Here is a 21692-nt window from a genome sequence, read left to right as displayed (position 1 = left end):
GCTTTTTCTTATGCATAAATTATATGCTTAATGATTCAGTAATATTTCCAAAGAAATGGTATTCAGTGATGGATATAAAGATTGAAATGAGCTACCATTACAACAAATGTGAGAGAGTACTCATCAGGTATCCCCAAGGAAGTTTTATGGCAATTAAATGTAATTCTTGCCATCTTGATAGTCTAAAAAGAATAGTTAAACTCATATTAGGAAGTTGACTTTTTGATGAGAGATATGTGAGAACAAGGAATAAAACCTCAACTAAGAACATTTAGAAAAGTGAAATAATAGCTACAGAAATAGTTCGTTGGAGTGAGTCTCTTCAAGAATAGAAACTCTTACTTGTCTTTGATAACCCAGCACCTAACATGAGGTCTGACAGGGAGTAAATATTCAATAGAAATTTGGTGAATGCATCTTGTTGTCATTTGCTGGGAAATTTTATATCCATTGTTCTAAGTTGTCTTCTGTAACTATTATATCCTTAAGCTATATTTTTTGTTTTACAAGAAACTTGGTTTTAATTATTAATATATTCATACTAATAATTGCCAACATAACCAAGCATGTTATTATACATGATCTACATGGCCTAGACAAGGGCAGTAGATATATCAGCAAAATGACTGGAATATAACTTATACATGGGACCCCTGCTGTGTGTAATGATGCTGCTGTTTAGTGATCTTTAAATAAATAATGACCTTTGCTTAGAGTCTGAGTTCCCACTGGCATAAAAGTAAATGAATTCTTTATTATTCTCAGAAAAGTTGAACTGAAAAGGGGAAAGTGTAAGAGAGGTAATGGCCTGAAAAAGAGTAAAATGTGTCATGTGCTGTCTCTTTAAAGGCCCCTCTCCCCCATTTGGGAATTAAAACCTACATCACTGCCAAGGACAGCAATCAGAGGGGCAAGGGAGTGTCCTTTGTTCTTTGTACCACAAAAAGTGGCCCAATGGAACTGTCTGGGAAGTCATGAGATTGTCTTTGCGGGAGATGGGATGGATCAGAACCATCAACTATAGTTCAACAGCAAAAACCCTCCCTAAAAGATCTATATTTCTGCTTATAGTTAGGATGATGGCACTATAAGATTAGAGTCTCCATCCTCCTTATTTGCCAGCATATTAATAAACCTCCTTTTCCTTCTCCTCAAACCATTTGTCCTTATTCTTCTGATGTGGCCTCAGGGACAAGTGCTGAACTTTCAACTTTCAGTAACAAAAGTATATTATACTATGAAAATGAAGAGAGAATGAGAGTTTGTGATTGAGAGTGTCCATCAAGATAAAGGGACATGCTTTAGGTGGTGTGTCAAAGGACTGATTCTTTGAGAAATCTTTGGGTTCAGATTGAATAATTCTTTTCCATACTATATTTAACCTTTGATTTAACATCTCAGTATAGTCCTATGTCCGGGCCTCATTTATACATGAACATAAGATTCTATTAATATTTCTTGAGAAGAGCATGTTTTCATGGAAGTGGAATGCTCAGTCCAAACCATAGGCACCATTTAGTTTGAGGGCTATTAGGAATTATTATTCCTGGGTGTATGTTTCAGAGGAACCAGTCAAGACTTTTTAAGCTTTCAAGGTACAAAGAAAGCACTTGGATTGCAACAAGAATCTCACTATGCTTACATTAGTAAAGTGGGCCAGAGATAAAAATAGGAATGCCTAGTAACCTCATACTTATTTGGATCCACTTAGTAAATCCATGTCAAAACTCAAATTAAGTGCTAGTTTAAGTCTATTCCCCTTTCACAAAGATTCTTCTCACATATTCAAGAAAATCATTATTTCTACTTGTCCTTGCAAAAGAATTCCATTTTTGGTAAAATAAATAAACAGGTGTTCTACAAATAATTATTGAATAGTTGCAAGAATGAACTAAAACAGAACTATTTACTTTTCAATTTTGAAAGTCTAAAATCTAATATAGCAAAATGAAATTGAAAATAGGTATTAGTTCAATACATACATCTTAGCATGGATGTAAAATGTGGTTTAGATGTATCAGTTAATGGCTGGTTGTGAAAACTTTCTTAGAGTTTACCCAGAAGTTTTCATGATTTTCTAAAGTTTTTATGTAGAAGAAGTTAGTGAACTAACCAAATACCTTTTTGTCTTGGTATCCTGAAAAATTAACCTTAAGAAATCTAACTCTTATCTGTAGAATTTTGCTCAGATTAGGAATATTCATTCTGAAGAATTTCTGGTAGCCAAAACTATTCCTTGTTACAGCAAATGGTCCAGGAATCCCTCAGTAATAGTAATATCCAACTTCTAAAAAGGGTAGAAGATACGGAAAACTCCAGAATTCTAATTTTTCTAACAGAATTTAATTAAAAGCGAAATGAAAATGAGTGAAATTATTTAGTTTAGCAGAGTAGAACAAAGGAGACATTTTTCTCTAAGTTACTGGTCTTACAACTGAGTGATAGCACGGTAATTTAAGTTATCAACAGACCATTCACAGAAACGACCTTTTCAAACCTTTCGTTTATGTAAATGATTCATGCCATATTTATTATTTGGTAACAAATTTTTTGAAAAACAGAGAAAAATAATAATTTGAACATAATTCTTACATTAAAGAGGGGAAGTATATTGGCTAAGTGGCTCGTTGGTCTAGGGGTATGATTCTCGCTTCGGGTGCGAGAGGTCCCGGGTTCAAATCCCGGACGAGCCCGGTTCATTTTCGCCCAATAAGATTTGAGGAATAACAAAAAGCATTTTCCGAACTATTCGTGCCCAAGAAGATGTGCTTTCGTCACATAAGTAATGGACTTATCTACGAAGCAGCCGGGAACTTAATTCCAGACCTTGAGTGTGGGCAAACAGGAATGTTGAGGCGGTTGCAATAACGCTCTTCCATTCCAGTTCTGTTGATCCTGTCTCAATGCCAAGGGAAGCCTCGGGCAGCTTGTGTGTGCGTGCGTGCGTGCGGGTGCGCGTTTGGCTGCGTGCAAGAGGGGAAACGTGAGTAGCAGTCATCCGGTTATATTCTTTCCTCTCATATGGAGGAGAGTTTTGATTTTTACTTTTAACTCCAGCTTCGGTGATCATTTCTCTGACTCATGTTACTACCCCCACCACACTGGAAAGTAAAAGTCAGCCCAAGTGCTGCTGTTGCCTCCGCTCCCGCTGCGGTCGACTGGACGTGAGATTCCTGCCTCTGTCTGTCCCTCTGTTTCGCCATAGACCTGCCTTCCCTGGTTAGACTTCATTCCTTTATTCATTCAAGGAATGAACAGTCAATGAATACTGCGTGTCTACCTCAGTGCTGAATGCTAGGGAGGCAGTGATTGATAAGAGGAAAAAATGGTTTTATTTCTATGGAACTTAATATTACAATTCCCTAAACATTTACAATTATCATGCGTTCTAAGTATGGGATTCCCGTGGAAGTATATAGCACCAGAGCCGACTTACAGACTACTGAGAATATTGCTGGTCAAGGTTCCCCTAAGCGGAGAGAGAGATCATGAAGAGCAATCATTAACATTGGAAGCTCAAGGGCTTTCACACCTCAGGCTCTGGAAACTTGTGAGTACTTTCTCCTCTGACCCAGGAAATGCTTTCAATTCAGAGTTATTGAAGAAGCCCAGGAGAATTAACGCTGAAACTTGAAAGAGGAAAAAGAATGGAGAGAAAGATATCATTCCAGTTATTTTGCTCGTGCTAGCTAAGTTAAAATATTTCCTCAGAATAACCGTGTTGTTTGCTTTTGTGGCCCAGACTGAAAATAAACACCCCATCCACCACCTACAATTTCTTCCTTGCTTCATGGGCGCTAGGGAGGCTCAACTTGTCCTGCTCATCTTGGTATTCTGAAAGAGTGTGGATCTTTATACTTTTCCTTTGTATGACCAATTTACTGATCCCTCATGTGACCGTCTGAGGCTGTGATAAATGCTGGGGTGAGGCTTTGGATGCATGATGTTGGTTCCAGTCTTCTATCTCATGGCTGCCTCCTTCCTACAATGTTGCTGGGTCCGGTCGCTGTTTCATGACTTCTTCATCCTTAAAAGCAGATATAGTGGGAAAAGAGAAGTAGAGGGCATTTCTTTCTCTTATGGGCATAACCTAGAAGTTTTACATATACTTTCTCTCTTAGGCCTTTATTTAGAAATTGGTCAGGTAGTGTGGTCAGGAAGTGTGCATTGTAATCTTTTCATGTGTGGCTATGAACTCAACTAAATTTCCACTTCTTGGAAGAGAAAAACGATAATGGACATCTAGCCATCTCTGTTTTAGCATGATAATTTGGAGATAAGCTGGTAAAAACAAAACAGCACAGACAAAAAGCCAACTGGCTGAAAATGTTTGCCTCTGCTAAGGAGTAATAAGATAGGAGGAAGAGGACCACTGTTGTGCATACACATATTTTTGAAGTAATTGAGTCTTTAAAACATGTGCTTAACTTTGGTCACAAATTTTTAGAAAATGAAAGGATGAATTTTTGTGACTCTTGAATTCACAGAAACAAACAAAAGGTGGTCTTCACTCAAGATGTTAGTGCAACTTAAGGCAAAGTGTCCGGACACTGAGAGTGTTAAAATACAGCAGGGGTCCATTCCTGCAGGATTTCCCCCATGTTCCCCGGTGTTCAACCTGTGAATGATTCGCTTGGCCTTCAGAAGAGAAATCTTTGTGACCACCTTGCATTTTCAGGTTTAAGGATGTTCCTTGATCAGCCACTAACATGCCTCAGGACCCAAGTCTCCAGCCACAGTGATTCCTCACCACCCTTCTAGACACTGCCGCCTTTTCGCCTTTGCTCAGCCTCTTTCCTCAGCCTGGGACACCCTCTCTCGGCCACTTGTAGAAAACTCGCTCTTCAAGACTCACTTTCAATAGTACCTTTTTTCCTCCAGGCATTTATGATTTACTCTGATTAGTCAGAATTAATCCCTACTCATGTTCATTCAACCAAAAACAAAATAACAACAAAAACAGTACCTCCCCCATCATTTTCTCGCTAGGGGTGTTTATTTTTAAACATTTTTATCATCTCATCCTTTGGAAAATCAAACAAAAGGTAGGCAACCTCATCTCTAGAAAATCACCCTAAGAAACACACAGGTAATTTGGGGGAAATCAGAATGCATAGGTCCTCGTCGGATACTGATGACCCAGGATAAGAGCCCTACAAATCAAGAATTCTTTTCTGTACAAATGCACCCTATAGTATTGAAGAAGCGGCAGTAATATTGAGTAGAAATTGAGCATTGCCCTACTCAGATCCATCGTCTACTTTTCCAGACCTCTCTATTAACCACGAATCAGGAATCTGGATTCACCAGCTCACCTGAGGCTGACTCCAGTGGGACAGATTCTTGCAACCTCTGTCTCGTGTGAGCTCCAGGGTGCGCTCTCCAGCCGCAGTGAGAGGACAGAAGAGCTTACCGGGCTCCCTTGACTGCCAGACGGTGAAGGCAAACTCCTGTATGTCCCTTGTCGGGTCGACCACGCCCACCACCACCTGCTGCCCCTCCTGCCGCCAGACCAGAGAGACGGAGAAAGGAGAGACCGCCCAGGCAACTATGACTCTATCACATCTCAAACACTTGTATGAGTCCCGCGAAAGCTAAGCCCGTTTTTACCCCCTCACAGTTTTTGCATTCCAGTTTCTTGTTCATTCGTGTAGAAACGACCCATTTCCATGTCTCCCAGACATCCCCAGCGCATATTCTAAATGTTTTCAGAAGGCTGCCCATAGAGTGTATGTGTGTTGGGGGGGGAGGGGTCCCCTAGTATAAACTCTGAAATAAACTACCCAGAAGCACTTGAGTGCCGCGACGAGGTGGCCGAGTGGTTAAGGCGATGGACTGCTAATCCATTGTGCTCTGCACGCGTGGGTTCGAATCCCACCCTCGTCGAGTAGCGCAGTTCGGTGTAAGAACAATAGCAGCCTAATTCCATGCGGCTGTGTTCACCTGTTCCCTTACAATTATCTTGGAATTTAGATTCCCCCAATTTGGCAAGGAAACTGTTCTCGCGTTTCCTGTTCCCGTAGATATTCTTGGGTTTTTCATCCTTATGGTGACCAATTTGATGAAGTTCCTTCCGGTGAGCCTCCTACCTGAGGACTGAAAGAAGCCTTAGAGCCTGAGGAAGGGGGAATGGGGGAAGAAAGGGAGAGAGCTGACCAAAAGGGGGAAGAAACTGGGGTCTGGTTGTTCCAGTCCTTTCTGTTAGAAACCATTACTACTGTGAGCAGTAAAATAAATTCATCAAAAATATAAGATAACAAGAAACACAGCTGAACAAACACACCAAGGCAAAAATTCAATTACTTAGATTCTCAAGAACACGTGGAGGGGCCGAAATTGAAATTGAAGAAACGTGTAGCACTGAAGAGCCACAAGAGGGTTGTTTTTTTCTTTTCTTTCTTTTTTTTTTTTTTTTTTGAAAGTTAAGAACTTCTAAGTTATTTTCAAGTGACAATCACAAATTAAAAAATTTACTTTTGTAATGGTCACTCTTTACTAGGGCTTGGCTATATTCATGCATCCTTCACTTGCCCTCATAACAACCGCGCAGAAATAAAACTTCACCTTCTGGTTAACAGTTCCTCATAAACATTTTTAAACTCAGTCTTCCTCATGATCATTGTAATAGCTGCATTATAGTCAAAGGACTTCACATACCATAATCTACTTAACCAATTCTTCTGTTATTGAAATTTATTTTCTTTTAGGAGAATTAATGATTCAAAGGATTGTTTATTGCAGAAATAGGTCAAAGGCTTTGAACATCTTATGGCTGTTGTTAGTAATTAGTCAATTCTATTTCAGCTAATGTTTCTTTTTACAGTGCAATCACCAGCGCAGGAGGGACCCACTTTCCCCACAGACACCTGAAATTACAATTCTCTATATAGTGTATATAAAATAAAACATATTATGTACTCATATATATTTTGGATATATCCAGTAAGTAGAATGGCCAGAATTTTTCCCAAATTCTGTTCTTTCATTATGATTTTATTTGCTGTGAATCTATCAGTCCTTAGAATTATTTGTCACCAGTATTTTTTTCTGTTAATTTTCAAGTAGGTTTTTAAAATAATTTAATCATAGAAATTTGAAAAATACCTGAAACTTATATTAGTATAAACATAGTCACATATCCACCTCAGAACTTCCATTTTATCACATTTTTGAAAATTTTTGTTCTACAAAAGTGTTTTTTTAATTTTTAAAATTTTTGTGAAAATTATCTCCCATATAGAAAACTACATAAAACATATATGCCAACTTAAATAATTATAAAGCAAGTACCTGTATTTGGCAATGTCTGGAGACATTTTGGTTGTCACAACAGGAGAGGAGATGCTACTGGCATCTAGTGGTTAAAACTCAGGGATGCTGCCAAACATCCTACAATGCAAAAGACAGTCCCCCAAAACAAATAGCTTTCCATCCAAAAATGTCAATAACGCCAAGGTTGAGAAACTCTGATATATTGTGATAGATATTAATATATATTTTTATATCTATACACACATACACACATACATATATATAGAAGATACATCAAATGGCCAAACTTTACCTTGTCTCTTAGATCAATACCCAACTCTTTTGCTGACACTGAAGACCCTTCATGTTTTTACTTACCTTACTGTTCCTTAGAGTGAAGATTCAGTCTCTTTCACCTGTCATGTGAATTCCAATCTTCAACCCGTTTCTTAGAATGTTTATGTAACCTACCGTGCTCCTCTTGCTTTGACTAAGTTATAGTCTTTCAAAGACTATGTGTAGATCTATCCCTTCTAGACAGACCATAAAGAAAAGTGATTATTTTCTTCTCTCAGCTCTGATTTGTGATGTATTCTCATGTACTCAGCTAATAAGACATCTGCCCAAGTGTACCTTCTTTTGGGTGATATTTCTCAAACTACCCCACTCACTACAGTTGATATGTTTCCATCAAATATATGTAGAAATATGTAGATCTCTTTCCTAGCATAATGTATCACTGAATAATAATTTGTTCACAGTGTGGTATCTCCTGATAGCATGAGAACTCCTCAAGGAATTTTTTTTTCAAACAGAAAATTTGCTGTTATGGATTGAATGTTTGTTTCTCCCTTAAATTTATATGCTAAAATTCTAACCCCCAATATGATGGTATCCGGAAGTGGGGCCTTCGGGAAGTAATTAGGTCATGAGGGTGGAGCCCTCATGAATGAGATTAGCCCTTATAAAAGAGATCCCAGAGAGCTCTCTTGCCCTCTTTCTGCCATGTGAAAATATAACGAGGAGACGGCAGTCTGCAACCTGGAAGAGGGCCCTCACCAAAACCCCACCATACGGGCACCCTGATCTCGGACTTCCAGTCTGCAGAGGTGAGAGAAATAAATTCCTGCTTTCATAAACCACCCAGTCTATGGCACTTTGTTATAGCAGCCAAAACTGACTGCAACATATGCCAATCAAAGTTAATTGTATATTTACACCCTGTAGTGCTCTCTTGCTTTTCTACTCATTCTTCACTACAGAGCTTTAAAGCAAACGATCGTGCAAGGCGTTTCCTAGTCTCTAAGATTAAGGCACCTCCTTTTAAGTTTTCAGAGCCTTGAATAGTTTATAGCACATATAAAAATTATAGTTAAATGCTCCCAATTATTTGTTCAGTATCTGTCTTTCATAATAGTGTGTGTTTTCCATAAAGCCTATTTGTCCACTCTGTAATATGTCTATGACATCAAGATGGGTTCATAATGGACTTCTTAAGAAATATTAAATGAGAAAATTTCTTCCAGAATAGAATTTTTATATACTAGGTCTGGGTATAAATGTACGTGAGTCTGGGTCTGGGGTCTACTCAAGTTCAGGGAGCAGAACTCGGTCCTCATGAATAGTGCTTGCATACTGAAACCCAGAACATCAGGAAGCAGTGACCTTTGCAGCGTTCTTGGGGCTCATAGGGAGTCAAACATAGAGCCAGGGTTAATGACATCCAAACCCACTGATACCGAAAAGCCACATATTCAAAAAAAGACAGAACACAGATACTGCTATATAGTGATGTCCAGACATATATCAGACATTCACCTAATCGAGAGCTTCCACAGAGATTTTCTCTGATAAAATAATAGAAACACTCAGTGGCACAATAAGAGAGAGACACACAATAGGAACTCATTCATTAGTTTATTCATCTATTACACAATCATTAAGTCTTCTCTATTCATAGTTCTGTGCTGGGCACCATGCAGTGACCAAGAATGGCCCAGGTCTGTTTAAGGAACTCCATTCTGGTAGGCGATACAGACAGGCAAACCCAGAGATCATAACACAGGCACAAACTCAAGCTATCAGGTACAACTTGAATAACATACAATAATCACTAACAGGATATTTTAAAAAACACAAATGGAAGCCTAGCATGACACAAACAGATGAAGACCCAGAGACATATATGTGAGAAACAGACATGCAATGAAACAGACATAATCACACACCCACACTTTACAATAAGGCATGGAGTCCCCAAATGTGCCAGATGCTGTGATAAGCACTTTCTAATCAAATTCACATAATATTCTCATAAAAAATATAAGACAGGGACAATTATAATCCCACTTAAAAGTGAATAAATCCAAGGCACAAAAATATAAATAATTTTTTCAAGGTCACCAGAAGACTAATTGGGGTGGGGGGGTAGAATTTTTACCTATCTGGTCTGAATCTAGTGTTTTTGACCTTAACCACAACTCTAAAGTGTCCCCTTCCCCAGCTATGGTGAGGCTCATTCCTGCTGTTCCTCAGGTCTCAGGTCTAAGAAGCCTTTCAAGAGCACTTACATAAAGATCCAACATTGCCTTGCTTGATCATATTTAAGAATATTTGAAATTATTTACTGTCCTTTACTTGTGTATAGCTTCTTGTCCCTCTTGGTGTTAGGGAAGATAGAGATCCTCCAACTAGGATTGTCAGATATACTAAACAAAAATGTAGAAAGCCCACACTTAAATTTGAGCTTCAGGGTTTTTTTTTGTTTTGTTTTGTATTATTTTTTAGTATATCTCATGCAATATTTGGGACATACTTATGTTTATAAATTATTCATTATTTATTTGAAATTCAAATTTAACAAGGTATCCTACATTTTATCTGGCCACCCTACCTTCATCATGGTTAACCCTATACTCTATGAGGTCTTGCATATAGTTGTTTTTAAGTGTATACATTCAATATAGAAATACAGTAAGTGTTTCTGTGGTTGTGGTTCAGGAAATCTATGTAAGTGACAGAATTATGAAAAGGAATTGATATTTTTACAGATTTCTAGGGAGGGTGTTCATAGATATTTTTAGATAAACAAATGGATCAATGCTTTTTACCTTTGCTCTCTCACCAAGTAAGCACCTCCTTTTTATATAGGACTTTTCCTTAGAAATTTTTAAGATTTGTTAATTCCCCAGCTATTCTTCCACAAACCTTCTCCTTATCTCTCTTTGCCTTATAGAAAGACACAGGGAGACAATGTGTTTCTGCAAGGAGTCCGAGGACATCAGTGCTCATGGTGGACTAGCCACCCACTGTGTCTTCATTCTCTTTTCATTGCAGGCTTCTAGTTCCTTATTTTTCTCACATCCAAAATAATATACACCTTTCATATTCTTGAAGCAATAAGTGAAATAATGGATGTAAAATTATTTGTAGGCTCTCAAAAGCAAAAGAAATGCCACTAGTTGCTATTATTTAATATGTGCATTCAGAAACAGTTGCATAATAAGGCACCAAGTGCTGAACAAGATTTGAAGGTATTACTAGGACTAATAGGTTTTGGAATTCAATTACCTTAGTACAGACCCAGGAAAATCTATATCCATAAAATAAGCATATCCCTACAATCAGATGTGAAAATGGTAAGAGGAAATGTTTTGGGAACTCACCTCTACAACTCCCCTGATTTGTTTCCTAAGGGTGGTGGTGTACGTAGAATGGATTATAGGCTCAGGCATCTGCTTCCCTGATACTGGGTCCTGTTGCTGAGTCAGGAATAGAGTCTATGACTCTCTGGAAGTTACATATTCTTTTGGGAAACAAATACTAAAGAAGTAATTAGAAAAATATCTGATATTTTCCTGTGTGTTGTTAAAAACCAAATGAACCTATGAGTACCTAAACAGGGGGTCAGGAAAAATGTCACAGAGTAGGTGACATCAAAGCCATAGACTGAAGGAGTGAGAGAACACAGGGACTTAAATATTCAACACTTTTTGATCAACAGCTGATAGGATTAAGTCCCTACTCTTGAGAAGCCTCTATTTTATCAGGAGTTACAAAATTGTAATTTATTTTCTCTTGGTGAATGAACCCATAAGTTCACAAATTTTTATGGCTACATGGTATTGGCATATTTTTTGAACAAATTTGTTATAAATAATTATTTGCCTTTTCCAGTTTTATGTAATAGAAATATTTTCTAATTTGTCATTACTTTTCTATCCTTGTTTGTTGATATGTGTTAAAACAGCATTCCCCAAACCCCAGGCCACAGACTGGTACTGTTCCCTGGCCTAATAGGAACCCGGCCACACAGCAGGAGGTGAGTGGTGGGCAAGCTAGAGAAGCTTCATCTGTATTTACAGTCACTGTCTCCCATCACCCCCAAATGGGACCCGTCTAGTTGCAGGAAAACAAGCTCAGGGCTTCCACTGATTCTGCATTATGGTGAGTTGTATAATTATATATTGCATTATATATTGCAATGTAATAATAGAAATAAAGTGCACAATAACTGTAATGCACTTGAGTCATTCTGAAACCATCCCCACCCACTCCAGTCCATGGAAAAATTGTCTTCCATGAAATTGGTCCCTGGTGCCAAAAAGGTTGGGGGCTACTGTGTTAAAACATTTTAAATGCATACATGTTAATGTTTCCTTTTTGTTTTTTATGTTCAGAATGAAATTCATGAACCCAAATTAAAGGAAATAATTTTCTGTGTTTTTCATCCTGAAGAATACCATACCATTGCATACGTAAAGTCTTTCCTACTCACTGTTAAGTATACTGTTTCTGTTTGTATACTTCCTGTACAAAATAGTTGCCAAGAAAAATTTGGAGTGATGAAATATACATGTAACCTGCAAAAATACCATCCACAAATCCTGGAATCCTATATAAACTGGTGAATTTCCTACTTTATTTTGATTTTTTTTTTTTTAAATGGAAATCCAATCAAAGGAGAAAGCAGTTGAGATAGGTATGGCAGAATGTGGGTGTAAGGTGAGAATGGGTGAGTGTAAGGTGTGATCTCACCTGTCCCAATACAACCGGAACATCAGACCAGAGCCCTCCGGATGCAGCTGGAAGGCTTCAGAGTTGGACACCAAGAGCTCCTCACTGTAAAAGGTGAGTTTTAATTCTTGCACTCTTTCTGTGTTTTACTAGAAGTAACGTCAATGAGGGATGTGTGTTTACTATTGGGGATGTTTGGGTTTGTTTTTTTTTTTAAAAAGAGTAAGTAGATAGTTTGGAAGGTGTAGGAATTTTCTCACACCATGCCTTTTTAAATCAAATTTCTCTACTCCTCAACCTTAAAATTTTAGAGAAAACATCAATAAGTACTTTGGGGAATCTTCCTTAAAAATATATATGCTTGCGCCACATCGTGGAACCACTTAATGTTATGTCAAATATTATTTGTTGGCCCCTGGACTAAAATGGAAAGACATAGAAACATGGACCATATTTTGTGGAGCTTAACACATGTCATCTTTAAAAATCCTCTCCTCAAAGTCCTCCAATTTTCATGTAAGATATCTTACAGAAGATTCTCTGTTTCTCACTTCACATTTAATATACATTCCATTTTGAATTGAAAATTTTAAAGTGTAATAGAGGGTCATTTTCAAATTTTCTTTCTTTCATATCTAATTTTCCCAGAATTTTTTTTTACTGAGAAAGTTGTCCCTTTTCACCTGCTCTGCAGTGCCAGTTGTGTCTTTCACCAAGTTTCTATCTTGTTTGAAATTTTGTTTTTCATGGATTTATTGTCTATCTTTTGGACATTACCATGTGGCTTTAAGTAGGCTAGCTTTATATAACATCTGATATTTTTCGTGCAATTCCTCAAGGTTTTTTTTTCCTATTTCAAACTATAGAAATGATCACTGAAAGTTTAGTCTCTCTCTTTTTTTTTTTTTCATTTCACATTAGTCTTGACATTTCTGGACCCTTTCCACTTGGACATCAATTTTACATTTATCTTCTCATTTACAAAAAAAAAAAAAAAAGAGAGAGAGAAAAAAAAAAAATTCTGGTAACTTGATAGGCATGTAAGTAATTCCACGGATTAAATTGGGGAGAAATGATCTTAAAATATTGAGATTTTCAGTCCAGGATTATAATATATGCCATTACTTTTTCAGGTATTTTTAATTGTACTATTTTAGTGCTTTCTGCAAAAAAGTCTTGACCATCCTTATTAGATGTTTCCCTAATTATCAATTGTTTTTTTATCTATTGCAAATGATTTCATTTAAATTTCTAAATATTTGTTACTGCTATGAAGAAATGAAATTGATGTTTGTACATTGTTTTGTGTTTAGTAACCTTTCCAAATCCATTTATTCTAAGATTCTCTCTAGAGATATGTATGCATTTTCTGCATATATAACAACATCATTAAGAAATAAGTAGGCTGCTCTGAATGCAGCGCTGTTTACAACTAATTGATCACAACCAGCTACAGTTTCCTTTGTTCCTTCTCCACTCCCACTGCTTCACTTGACTAGCCTAAAAAAGAGAGAGAGAAAGAAAAGAAAAAAAGAAGAAAAAAAGAGAAGAGAAAAGAAAAGAAAAGGAAAAAGAAAAGAGAGAGGAGTGTGACTTCTTTTCAATTATGTTACTAATTTGCCTGTGTTATTGCACTGGCTACGTTGCCTGAGAAAGCGGTTACAGCAGTGGTGATGGGGTATCTTTTTTTATGCCCAATCTCTGTGGAAAAATATTTACTATTTTGCTATTAAGTATGGTATTTGCTGTAGATATAGGCAGAAACCTTTATTTGATTAAGAATATGGCCTTTTATGCCTTATGTCTGTAGAAAGGAAACCTTTTGAGTTAGGAAAAAAGTATCCTTTAAATTTCACATTTTAAAAAATGTATTGATTATTGGTTTGTGAACCAATGAGAATTCAATTTTAATAAATATCCACATGAGATACATGTTAACAGCACATTTTATAAATTTATTTTCAAATCATTTATATTCTGAGAGCCATTTTTATGTTGTTTTACTGTTTTTTAATCTATTAAAATATTTTTTAATAAATATGTATTCCCCTAATCTTTTAAAATCTTATAAATTGTTGCATTATCTATTTTTGGAACTAGGCTATTAGGTACATACAAATTTCAAGCTGATAATCTAGCCAGATTATCATTATAAAATATTCTTCCTTATTTCTAGAAAAACATGTCGCTTTAAATTATACTTTATTGAGTTTTGCTGGGGGGGAAGGGTGGACAGTTTCCTTAGGATATTTATTTTCCATCCTTTTATTTTCTACATTTGTTTCCTTATATTTAAAGGTTGTCTCTTATAAACAAAATGTAATTAAATTTTGTTTGCGATGATCAAATTTGAACATTTTCTTTTAGTTGTAGTATTTAATCCGTTATTAAATATATTAACTAATATGTGTGATAGTTTTTTAGTTTATTTGTCCTGTATTCACTTATTTTTGAATCATTCTTGCCTTCCTATAGAAGTTATATTTTTTTATTTCCCTTCTATTAGCTTACTTATTCATACTTTTATCATTAGCAATAAGCAACTTAAAATCTGCAATAGCATTTCAACTCTGTAATGTAGTATTTTACCACATCCTGGGAAATGTAAGTTTCTTAAAATTAATTCATATTCCCTTTTAAATACACATCTACAATCTGTTTATAATTTTGTATTTTAATTCTCTCCGTATATTAAAACCCTGCAAAGCATCGGAATTGTTATTTATAGTCAACATTTACTTCTATATATTATTTGCATCTCTTTGCCAATGTTCAATCATGTATCTGCATTTCTACACTTAGTTTCATCTTTTCTGCCTGAAAAAAAGCTTTAATCATTTAGTACTAGTCAGCTGAAGATATGTACTCGTTTTATCTTAAAAATGTGTACATATATTTAAAGGCCTACATTTGTATTCACTTATTATTTTATTTCTATGTAATAAAACTTCCTTTGAAATCTTCATTTTAACTGTGTATTTTCTAAATTTTCTAATTTAATTTACAGATCATTTCTCTGCAAAATCTACATCCTGTAATTATTCAAATATATTCAGTATCAGGCATTATTTGCACATAATTTTGGATTAAGTTGAAGTTTCTGGATTAGTGTTCTACCTTGATTGAGGGTCAATTTTTGTTTCTGTTAGGTAAGCTATGGACAGATTAATCTAATTCAGAATTGAGATAAATGAATCACTCAGCCTAAGTGAGGGCTTGGTTGTATCTTGTTTATTTTTAACCCTGTCTTTTCCCTACCCTAAGCAATAAATGCCTTCATACATGGGTCACTGTAAAGGTGTGAACAAAAGTTCTATAAAAAGGAATTCATAAAAGAGTTTATTCCAGTGAACAGCTTGCAAACCGTGATACTCAGCCTTACGATGTAAAAGGACGGTGCATTACAGAGAAAAGAACTAAGGGTCAGATGGGAGGCAGGAAACAGAAGGGTTTGCGGAAGTGAGGGTTATAGTAAAAATTTCTGCCTAGGTTCCCAAACAGGTCCGTTTATGCAGATGAAGGCTTGAAACTTGCTTACTTCTGGTTGGTTGACACTGCTGAGTTCTAATTGGTTCATATAACTGAGCTCTGATTGGCTGGGAAAGATGAGTTCTGATTGGTTGGTTCAGGTGAACTCTAATTGGTTAATTTCCAAGCCCACTGCCAGAAGTTTCTGTCAGGTGTTTCTTTCAAATGGTATCCAACTTCTTTCAAACATCAGTTGTTCATATATGTGTTGGTTTATTTCTGGACTCTATTCTGTTCCATTGGCCTATTTGCCTATCTTAAAACCATATCATGCTGTCTGGCTTTCTGTAGCTTTATAATAATTGTTTGAAATCAAGTCAGAGCCATCCAGCTTTGTTCTTTTTAAGAGTTGTTTTGGCTGCTCTAGATCCTTTCATTTCCACGTGAATTTTACAATCAGATTGTTAGTTTCTACAAAGAAACCTCTTGGGTTTTGATTGGGTTTATGTTGAACTTATACATCAGTTTGGGAATAACTGATACCCTAACAATATTGAGTCTTATGACCTATAAGCAAGTCATATTTCCCCACTTATTAAAGTCTTCTTTAATTTCCCTCAGGAATATTTTGCAGTTTTCAGTGTACATGTATCACATTTTTTTGTCAAATTTATCACTATTTCATGTAATTTTATACTAAATAACATTTTTTTAAATTTCTATTTCTGATTGGTGCTAGTATATAAAAGTAGTTGAATTTTGTTATATTGATCTTGCATCCTGCAGCCTTTCTGAACTCAATCATTAGTTCTAATGGCTTTCTGTAGATTCCATCTCATTTTATCATAGATGATCATATTATTTGAGAATAAAGACAGGATAGGTGCTGTCTTCCCAATTTGGATGATCTTTTCTTCCTTTCTTCCTCCTTCCTTTTTTCCTTGCCTTCCTTTCTTTTTCTTTTCTTTTTTCTTTTTTTTTCCTTTGTCCTGAATTGCACTAGCTAGAATTTCCACTACAGCATTGAATAGAAGTAGCGAAAGACGTAACTATCTTGTTTACAGTCTTAGTGTAAAAACATTCAGTATTTCCCCTTTTTACTTAAAGTAAAATGTAGGTTTTTTATAGATGCGCTTTATTAGGGTGAGGAAGTTCTCCTCTATTCCTAGTTTTCTGAGAATTTTTATCAGGAATGATGGTTGGATTTTGTCAAATGCTTTTTCTGCATCTATTGAGATCATCATACGGTTTTTCTTTTTTAGTTTGTTAATATGGTATATTACATTGATTTCTCTAATGTTTAACCAGCTCTATATTTTTTGGATAAACTAAGAATACTTGCACATGATGTATTTTTTAATATATTATTGAATTTTATTTTTTAAAATTTTATTTAAAATTTTTGCATTTACAGTCATGAAGATGTTGGCCAGTAGTTTTCTTTGTTTGTAATATATCTGTCTGCTTTTAGCATCAAGATGATACTCATCCCATAGAATGAGTTAGGGTAGGAGTTGGCAACCATTTTCTTTAAGGCACCATATAGTAAATATTTTAGTCTGTATAGACCATAAGGTCTTGTTAGAATTGCTCAACTTTGCTGTTATAGTGAAAAGGTAATCATAGACAATATACATATACATTAGTGTGGCTGAGTTCCAATAATAGTTTATTTTCAAAATCGGGTGGTGGGCCATATTTGGTTTGAAGGCCATGGTTTGCTGATCTCTGTGTGAGGAAATATTTCTTCCTGATTCTAAAGCTTATATGAAAATTCAAAGACAATTATAAAGAAGACAAACAATTGGAGGATTTACACTGTGAGATATCCATCCCTGTCTTAAGCTATAGTAATAAGGGTAATTGCAATTGAGCAAGAAAAATGTTTGTAGTCACCTGATCCATGACAAAGGTAACACTGCAGTGCAATGAACGTAGGGTTGTCTTTTCAATAAATTGTGCTGGGTCAATGATATGTCCATATGAAAATATCCATATAGAAAAGACTTACAAATCATTAAGTAAAGAATAAGCAACCCATTAAATGTGGGCAAAGACATGAACACTCTCTTCCACTAAATGATATTCAGTGTACAGGAAGCATATGAAACACATCATTACTCATCAGGAAACTCAAAATTAAAACAACTATGAAATATCACTGGACATCCTCCCAGAAGGGCAAAGATTTTTAAAGCCTGACAAAGTAAAGGCAAAGATATGAAACAGTTAAAATTGTCTTATACTGCTCACAGGAGTTTGAATTGGTTTATCCATTTTGGAAAAATATTTGTCAGTGTTTACAAAACCTAAATAGATGGTTACTTTAAAACTGTCAATTCCATTCCTAGTTATATGCTCAAAAGAAATGAATACATATGTTCAACAAAAGACGTACACAAAAATATTCATAGAGCTTATATTTATAATAGTAAAAAAAACTTAAAAGCAACTGAAAAGTAAACAAGGGCATCAAATTTTAAATTGTTAACATTTCCTGAAATTGTCTTCTAAGACAACTCCCTTCTTTTAATTCTTAAAATTCAGATTAACACTTTAGCCCTAATAAGATGTCATTATTTATAGGCCATCATGAGTCAATCAAATATTTTACCTTTTATGTATTACTTTTAATCACAATAAAACAAAGACATTTTAGAATTCGAATCTACAAACTTTAAAGTATTGACTTTGTAACATAATTAACTTAAAAATAAATTGAAATGTATTATATTTTGATATTCTCCAGTATAACTTTTTACATAAAATAGGCTTTTTTATTAAGTATACAAATAGAACATTGCTGGAAAGCCTAAACACAATGTGGAAACTACTGACGTGCTCTAGTATCAGTCTTATGTATTGTTATAAAACAAAAAATATACCATTATAGTTACTCTTAACCATCCAAGTGTTTGTAGGTCAGCTGTGGCACCTACCAGATGAAACAAATGAGGCTTTTATCTAAGGGTGACAGTTTCGTGAAAATAAATGAGTATCAGGGAGGACTACACAATGCAAAAACAAACTTCTGTAAGGACTTGAACTCAAGAACTTACCAGACAAGTAGGATGAATGACAAAGCAACAATCCCCTATCTTAAAACTAATTTATTTGATGTGCCTAATGTAGATATTTAAAAACATGCCAGTAGGATTTCAGATTTTGATTTGCCTCGAGCAGAAAACATATTAAGTAAGACAAACCTCCTTGGTACAAGACATTGTCAAGGCCTTGTTACAGCAGAACTGACCAAGAACAAACCGAGCGGCACGAAGAAGGTGGTGAGAATCAGGTTTTATTACACCAGCGGGCTCAGAGGGGACCGGCCACCAAATTCTGAGCACCTGATTCCGGTTTCTTTCTCTTTTATCTTCTTATAGCAGGAAGTTGCTGCAAGCAGTTTACAGAAGCGAGAGCCGCAGAGGTTTAGCGGTTACATAGGGGATTGTTCATTGGGAGGGGTTTTGTTTAGTGGAATTTTCCATTTCTCTATCAGCCTGAGCAGAGGAGGCTGCCAATTGTGATTGCAAGTTACAAAGAAATTGGCTGTTTTCTACCTTGACATCTATAAAAGTTTGTTCTAAAGAAAGAGAACCAGCTCCTTCCACTCTTTCCAGTACAAATCAACAAATTCTGAAGTTTATATGCTTGGTGTTGACAGTGTGTTAGATTAAGATATGGTAGTTACTTCTCTTGAGGAGATGGAGACATTCAGAAAAGAAGCTACACAAAGCACATGGTGAAAGAAGAAAAACGCAAAACAGATTTAAAAAAAGAGCTATGAGAGTTAGAGAAAACCAATATAGCAGATCAAAGGGATCAAGAATAGGAATTAACTGAACACAGAATACAGGGTAGAAGCTATATGCATGGAAATAGGAATTTCTCTATGAGGAAAGAAGAACCTGTTTAATTGGTCACAAAACATTCATTCAAAGTAGAAATGATTTTAAAAAAATAAGCTGGAAAATTGTATTTGATGACGAGTGAGGGTTTGAAATCCAGATTAAGAAGATGAAAGATCTTTTGAAGAATTTTGAATAGAGGAGCAGAGGAGTTACTTTCTCAAACTGAGCTTTGAAGTATATTTCTTTAGCTGTGGGCTGTCAGGAAGGTTGGAAGATGGCGAGACTAGAGTAGGAGAAACCAGAAGCTACTTACACAGGGAAGGGCCTCAGATACTGAGCCATGTTCCTCTACAGTCAGCAGTGACATACTTGTGACACAGCATTTCCTCCATAATGCTATGAATATGTACCACGAATGGATGAAGGAATGAATGAAAAGAGATCAAATGTGCATGAATAATCTACAAGATTTGGCAAGTCAGTGCAGGTGGGGATGTCTGTCTAATGGATAAAGGAATGCACAAATCTGTAAATATGTATTAAATGAACTGTTAAGCACATGTGGAGAAGGAACATGGAGGGAACATGAGATAGAAGAAAGAGCACACATTTTTTAATAAAAACATCTTTGCTTTCTAGTACTAGCTTTGCCACTTACCACCTGTGTGACTTAAGGAAGTTATTTTTCTCCTCTGAGTCTCAGATTTATCTCTAAAATAATATTTGTGAAAAAAAATAAATTGGATAAAATAAAACAGTGTGAATGACTCACATTTTATTGTTCTGGATACATGGGTAGACCTGAATAAGATGGTGGCGAATTTTTCAAACTGAGGTCCTTTGGGTGGTATTTTGAAGACTATCTCAGGCCATGTGGTTGCAAGTGCAGGTTTAAAGTAAGGTGAAGTGTAGGCTGGAGACAGGTTTGCCAAATATTCATCCTTTCAGTTGCACTAGGTCGCCTATCTATACTATAGCCAGAAATGAGACTGTGAACAGTGAAAGAGAGATTGATATTTCTGAAGGCAGAAACAGAGAGAGAATCGGAACAAAAGAATGGGGGTGGGGAGGAAAGACAAGCACAACTGTCCCCGCCCAGTTGATTCACGTGGAGAAGTCGTTTAGAAACCAATTTTTCTCTTCTGGGAGAAATGGAAATCCAGAAAGCTGTGCTCTTAGAGAAGGGAAATTAAGTATGATTTCTTGTGAGCCACAGCCCCTGAAGCCAACTAAGCTGTGAGTCTTTCCTAATTGAAAGGTCCTCTGTTCGAGCCTCAAACAAGGAAGATATATTTTCAAGTGACACAATGTGTCAACTGCCTTATTTGGTATATAAAAAGAAAATACCGTATGTGCTAATCATCACTAATAAACATTCAAAGGTGGGTGTGTTGGTGAGCATCTATAGTCCCAGCCACAGGGGACGGCAGGGAGTATGGGGTGGGCGGGGAGCTGAGGCGGGAGGATCACTTGAGTCCAGTACTTAGAGGCCGCCCCAGTTTTCTAAAATCTCCCGCCTGTTAATAGCCACTGCACTCCAGCTTGAACAATGTGAGACTGTGTCTCTTAAAAAAAAAAAAAAGACAAGAAAAATCAGGAAAAGGAAGAACTCTGTTTTCACAAAACCAAAGTTATTTGGGTTTTTTTGTTGTTTATTTTTCAGGCGCGAAAACTAGGAATTCAGCCAGAATGGCTGTAAGGAATGACAATTTAATCTGAATTATCCCCTGAAGGAAGTAAAGTTCTTTAAGCGTCTCCCAGTTGGCAACAGCAAAGCAGAGAAATATCACTGTCTTCATTTAGAGGTATACTCTGTCCTAGGCACTATTCTAGAAGCTAGGAAATACAAATGATCAAAATATCTCCCCCCACGCCCAAATCCAGCCCTCAAGAAATTTACGTTCTAGTGGGAAGGGTGGGGAGTTTAAGATAATAAGAGAATGAATAAGTAAAACATAGAACATGTCAGATCTTGGTACATATTATAACAAAAAAAGGAGTAATAAACAGGGATAGGGAATGCAGACGGTGTGGCTTAATTACAAGATGGCAGTCAAGGAAGGCCTCGCTGACAAGATGAGTTCCCAATGTTAGGACCCCAATGTC

General features: G+C 36.2%; 2 non-coding genes across 2 annotated transcripts; both read left to right on the top strand.

Moving 5' to 3' along the window:
• Positions 1–2621: 2621 nt before the first annotated feature.
• On the top strand, positions 2622–2693 carry TRNAP-CGG (transfer RNA proline (anticodon CGG)). The gene has a single exon. It is a non-coding gene; the product is annotated as a tRNA-Pro (tRNA).
• A 3111-nt stretch (positions 2694–5804) lies between these two features.
• On the top strand, positions 5805–5886 carry TRNAS-GCU (transfer RNA serine (anticodon GCU)). Its single transcript has one exon. It is a non-coding gene; the product is annotated as a tRNA-Ser (tRNA).
• The last annotated feature ends 15806 nt before the right edge of the window (positions 5887–21692 follow it).

Source organism: Eulemur rufifrons, chromosome 18 (assembly GCF_041146395.1).
Source record: "Eulemur rufifrons isolate Redbay chromosome 18, OSU_ERuf_1, whole genome shotgun sequence".
In the NCBI taxonomy this organism is placed as follows: Eukaryota; Metazoa; Chordata; class Mammalia; order Primates; family Lemuridae; genus Eulemur; species Eulemur rufifrons.
Note: the sequence above shows the minus strand (reverse complement) of the source record. Positions and strands in the feature narration are given on the sequence as shown.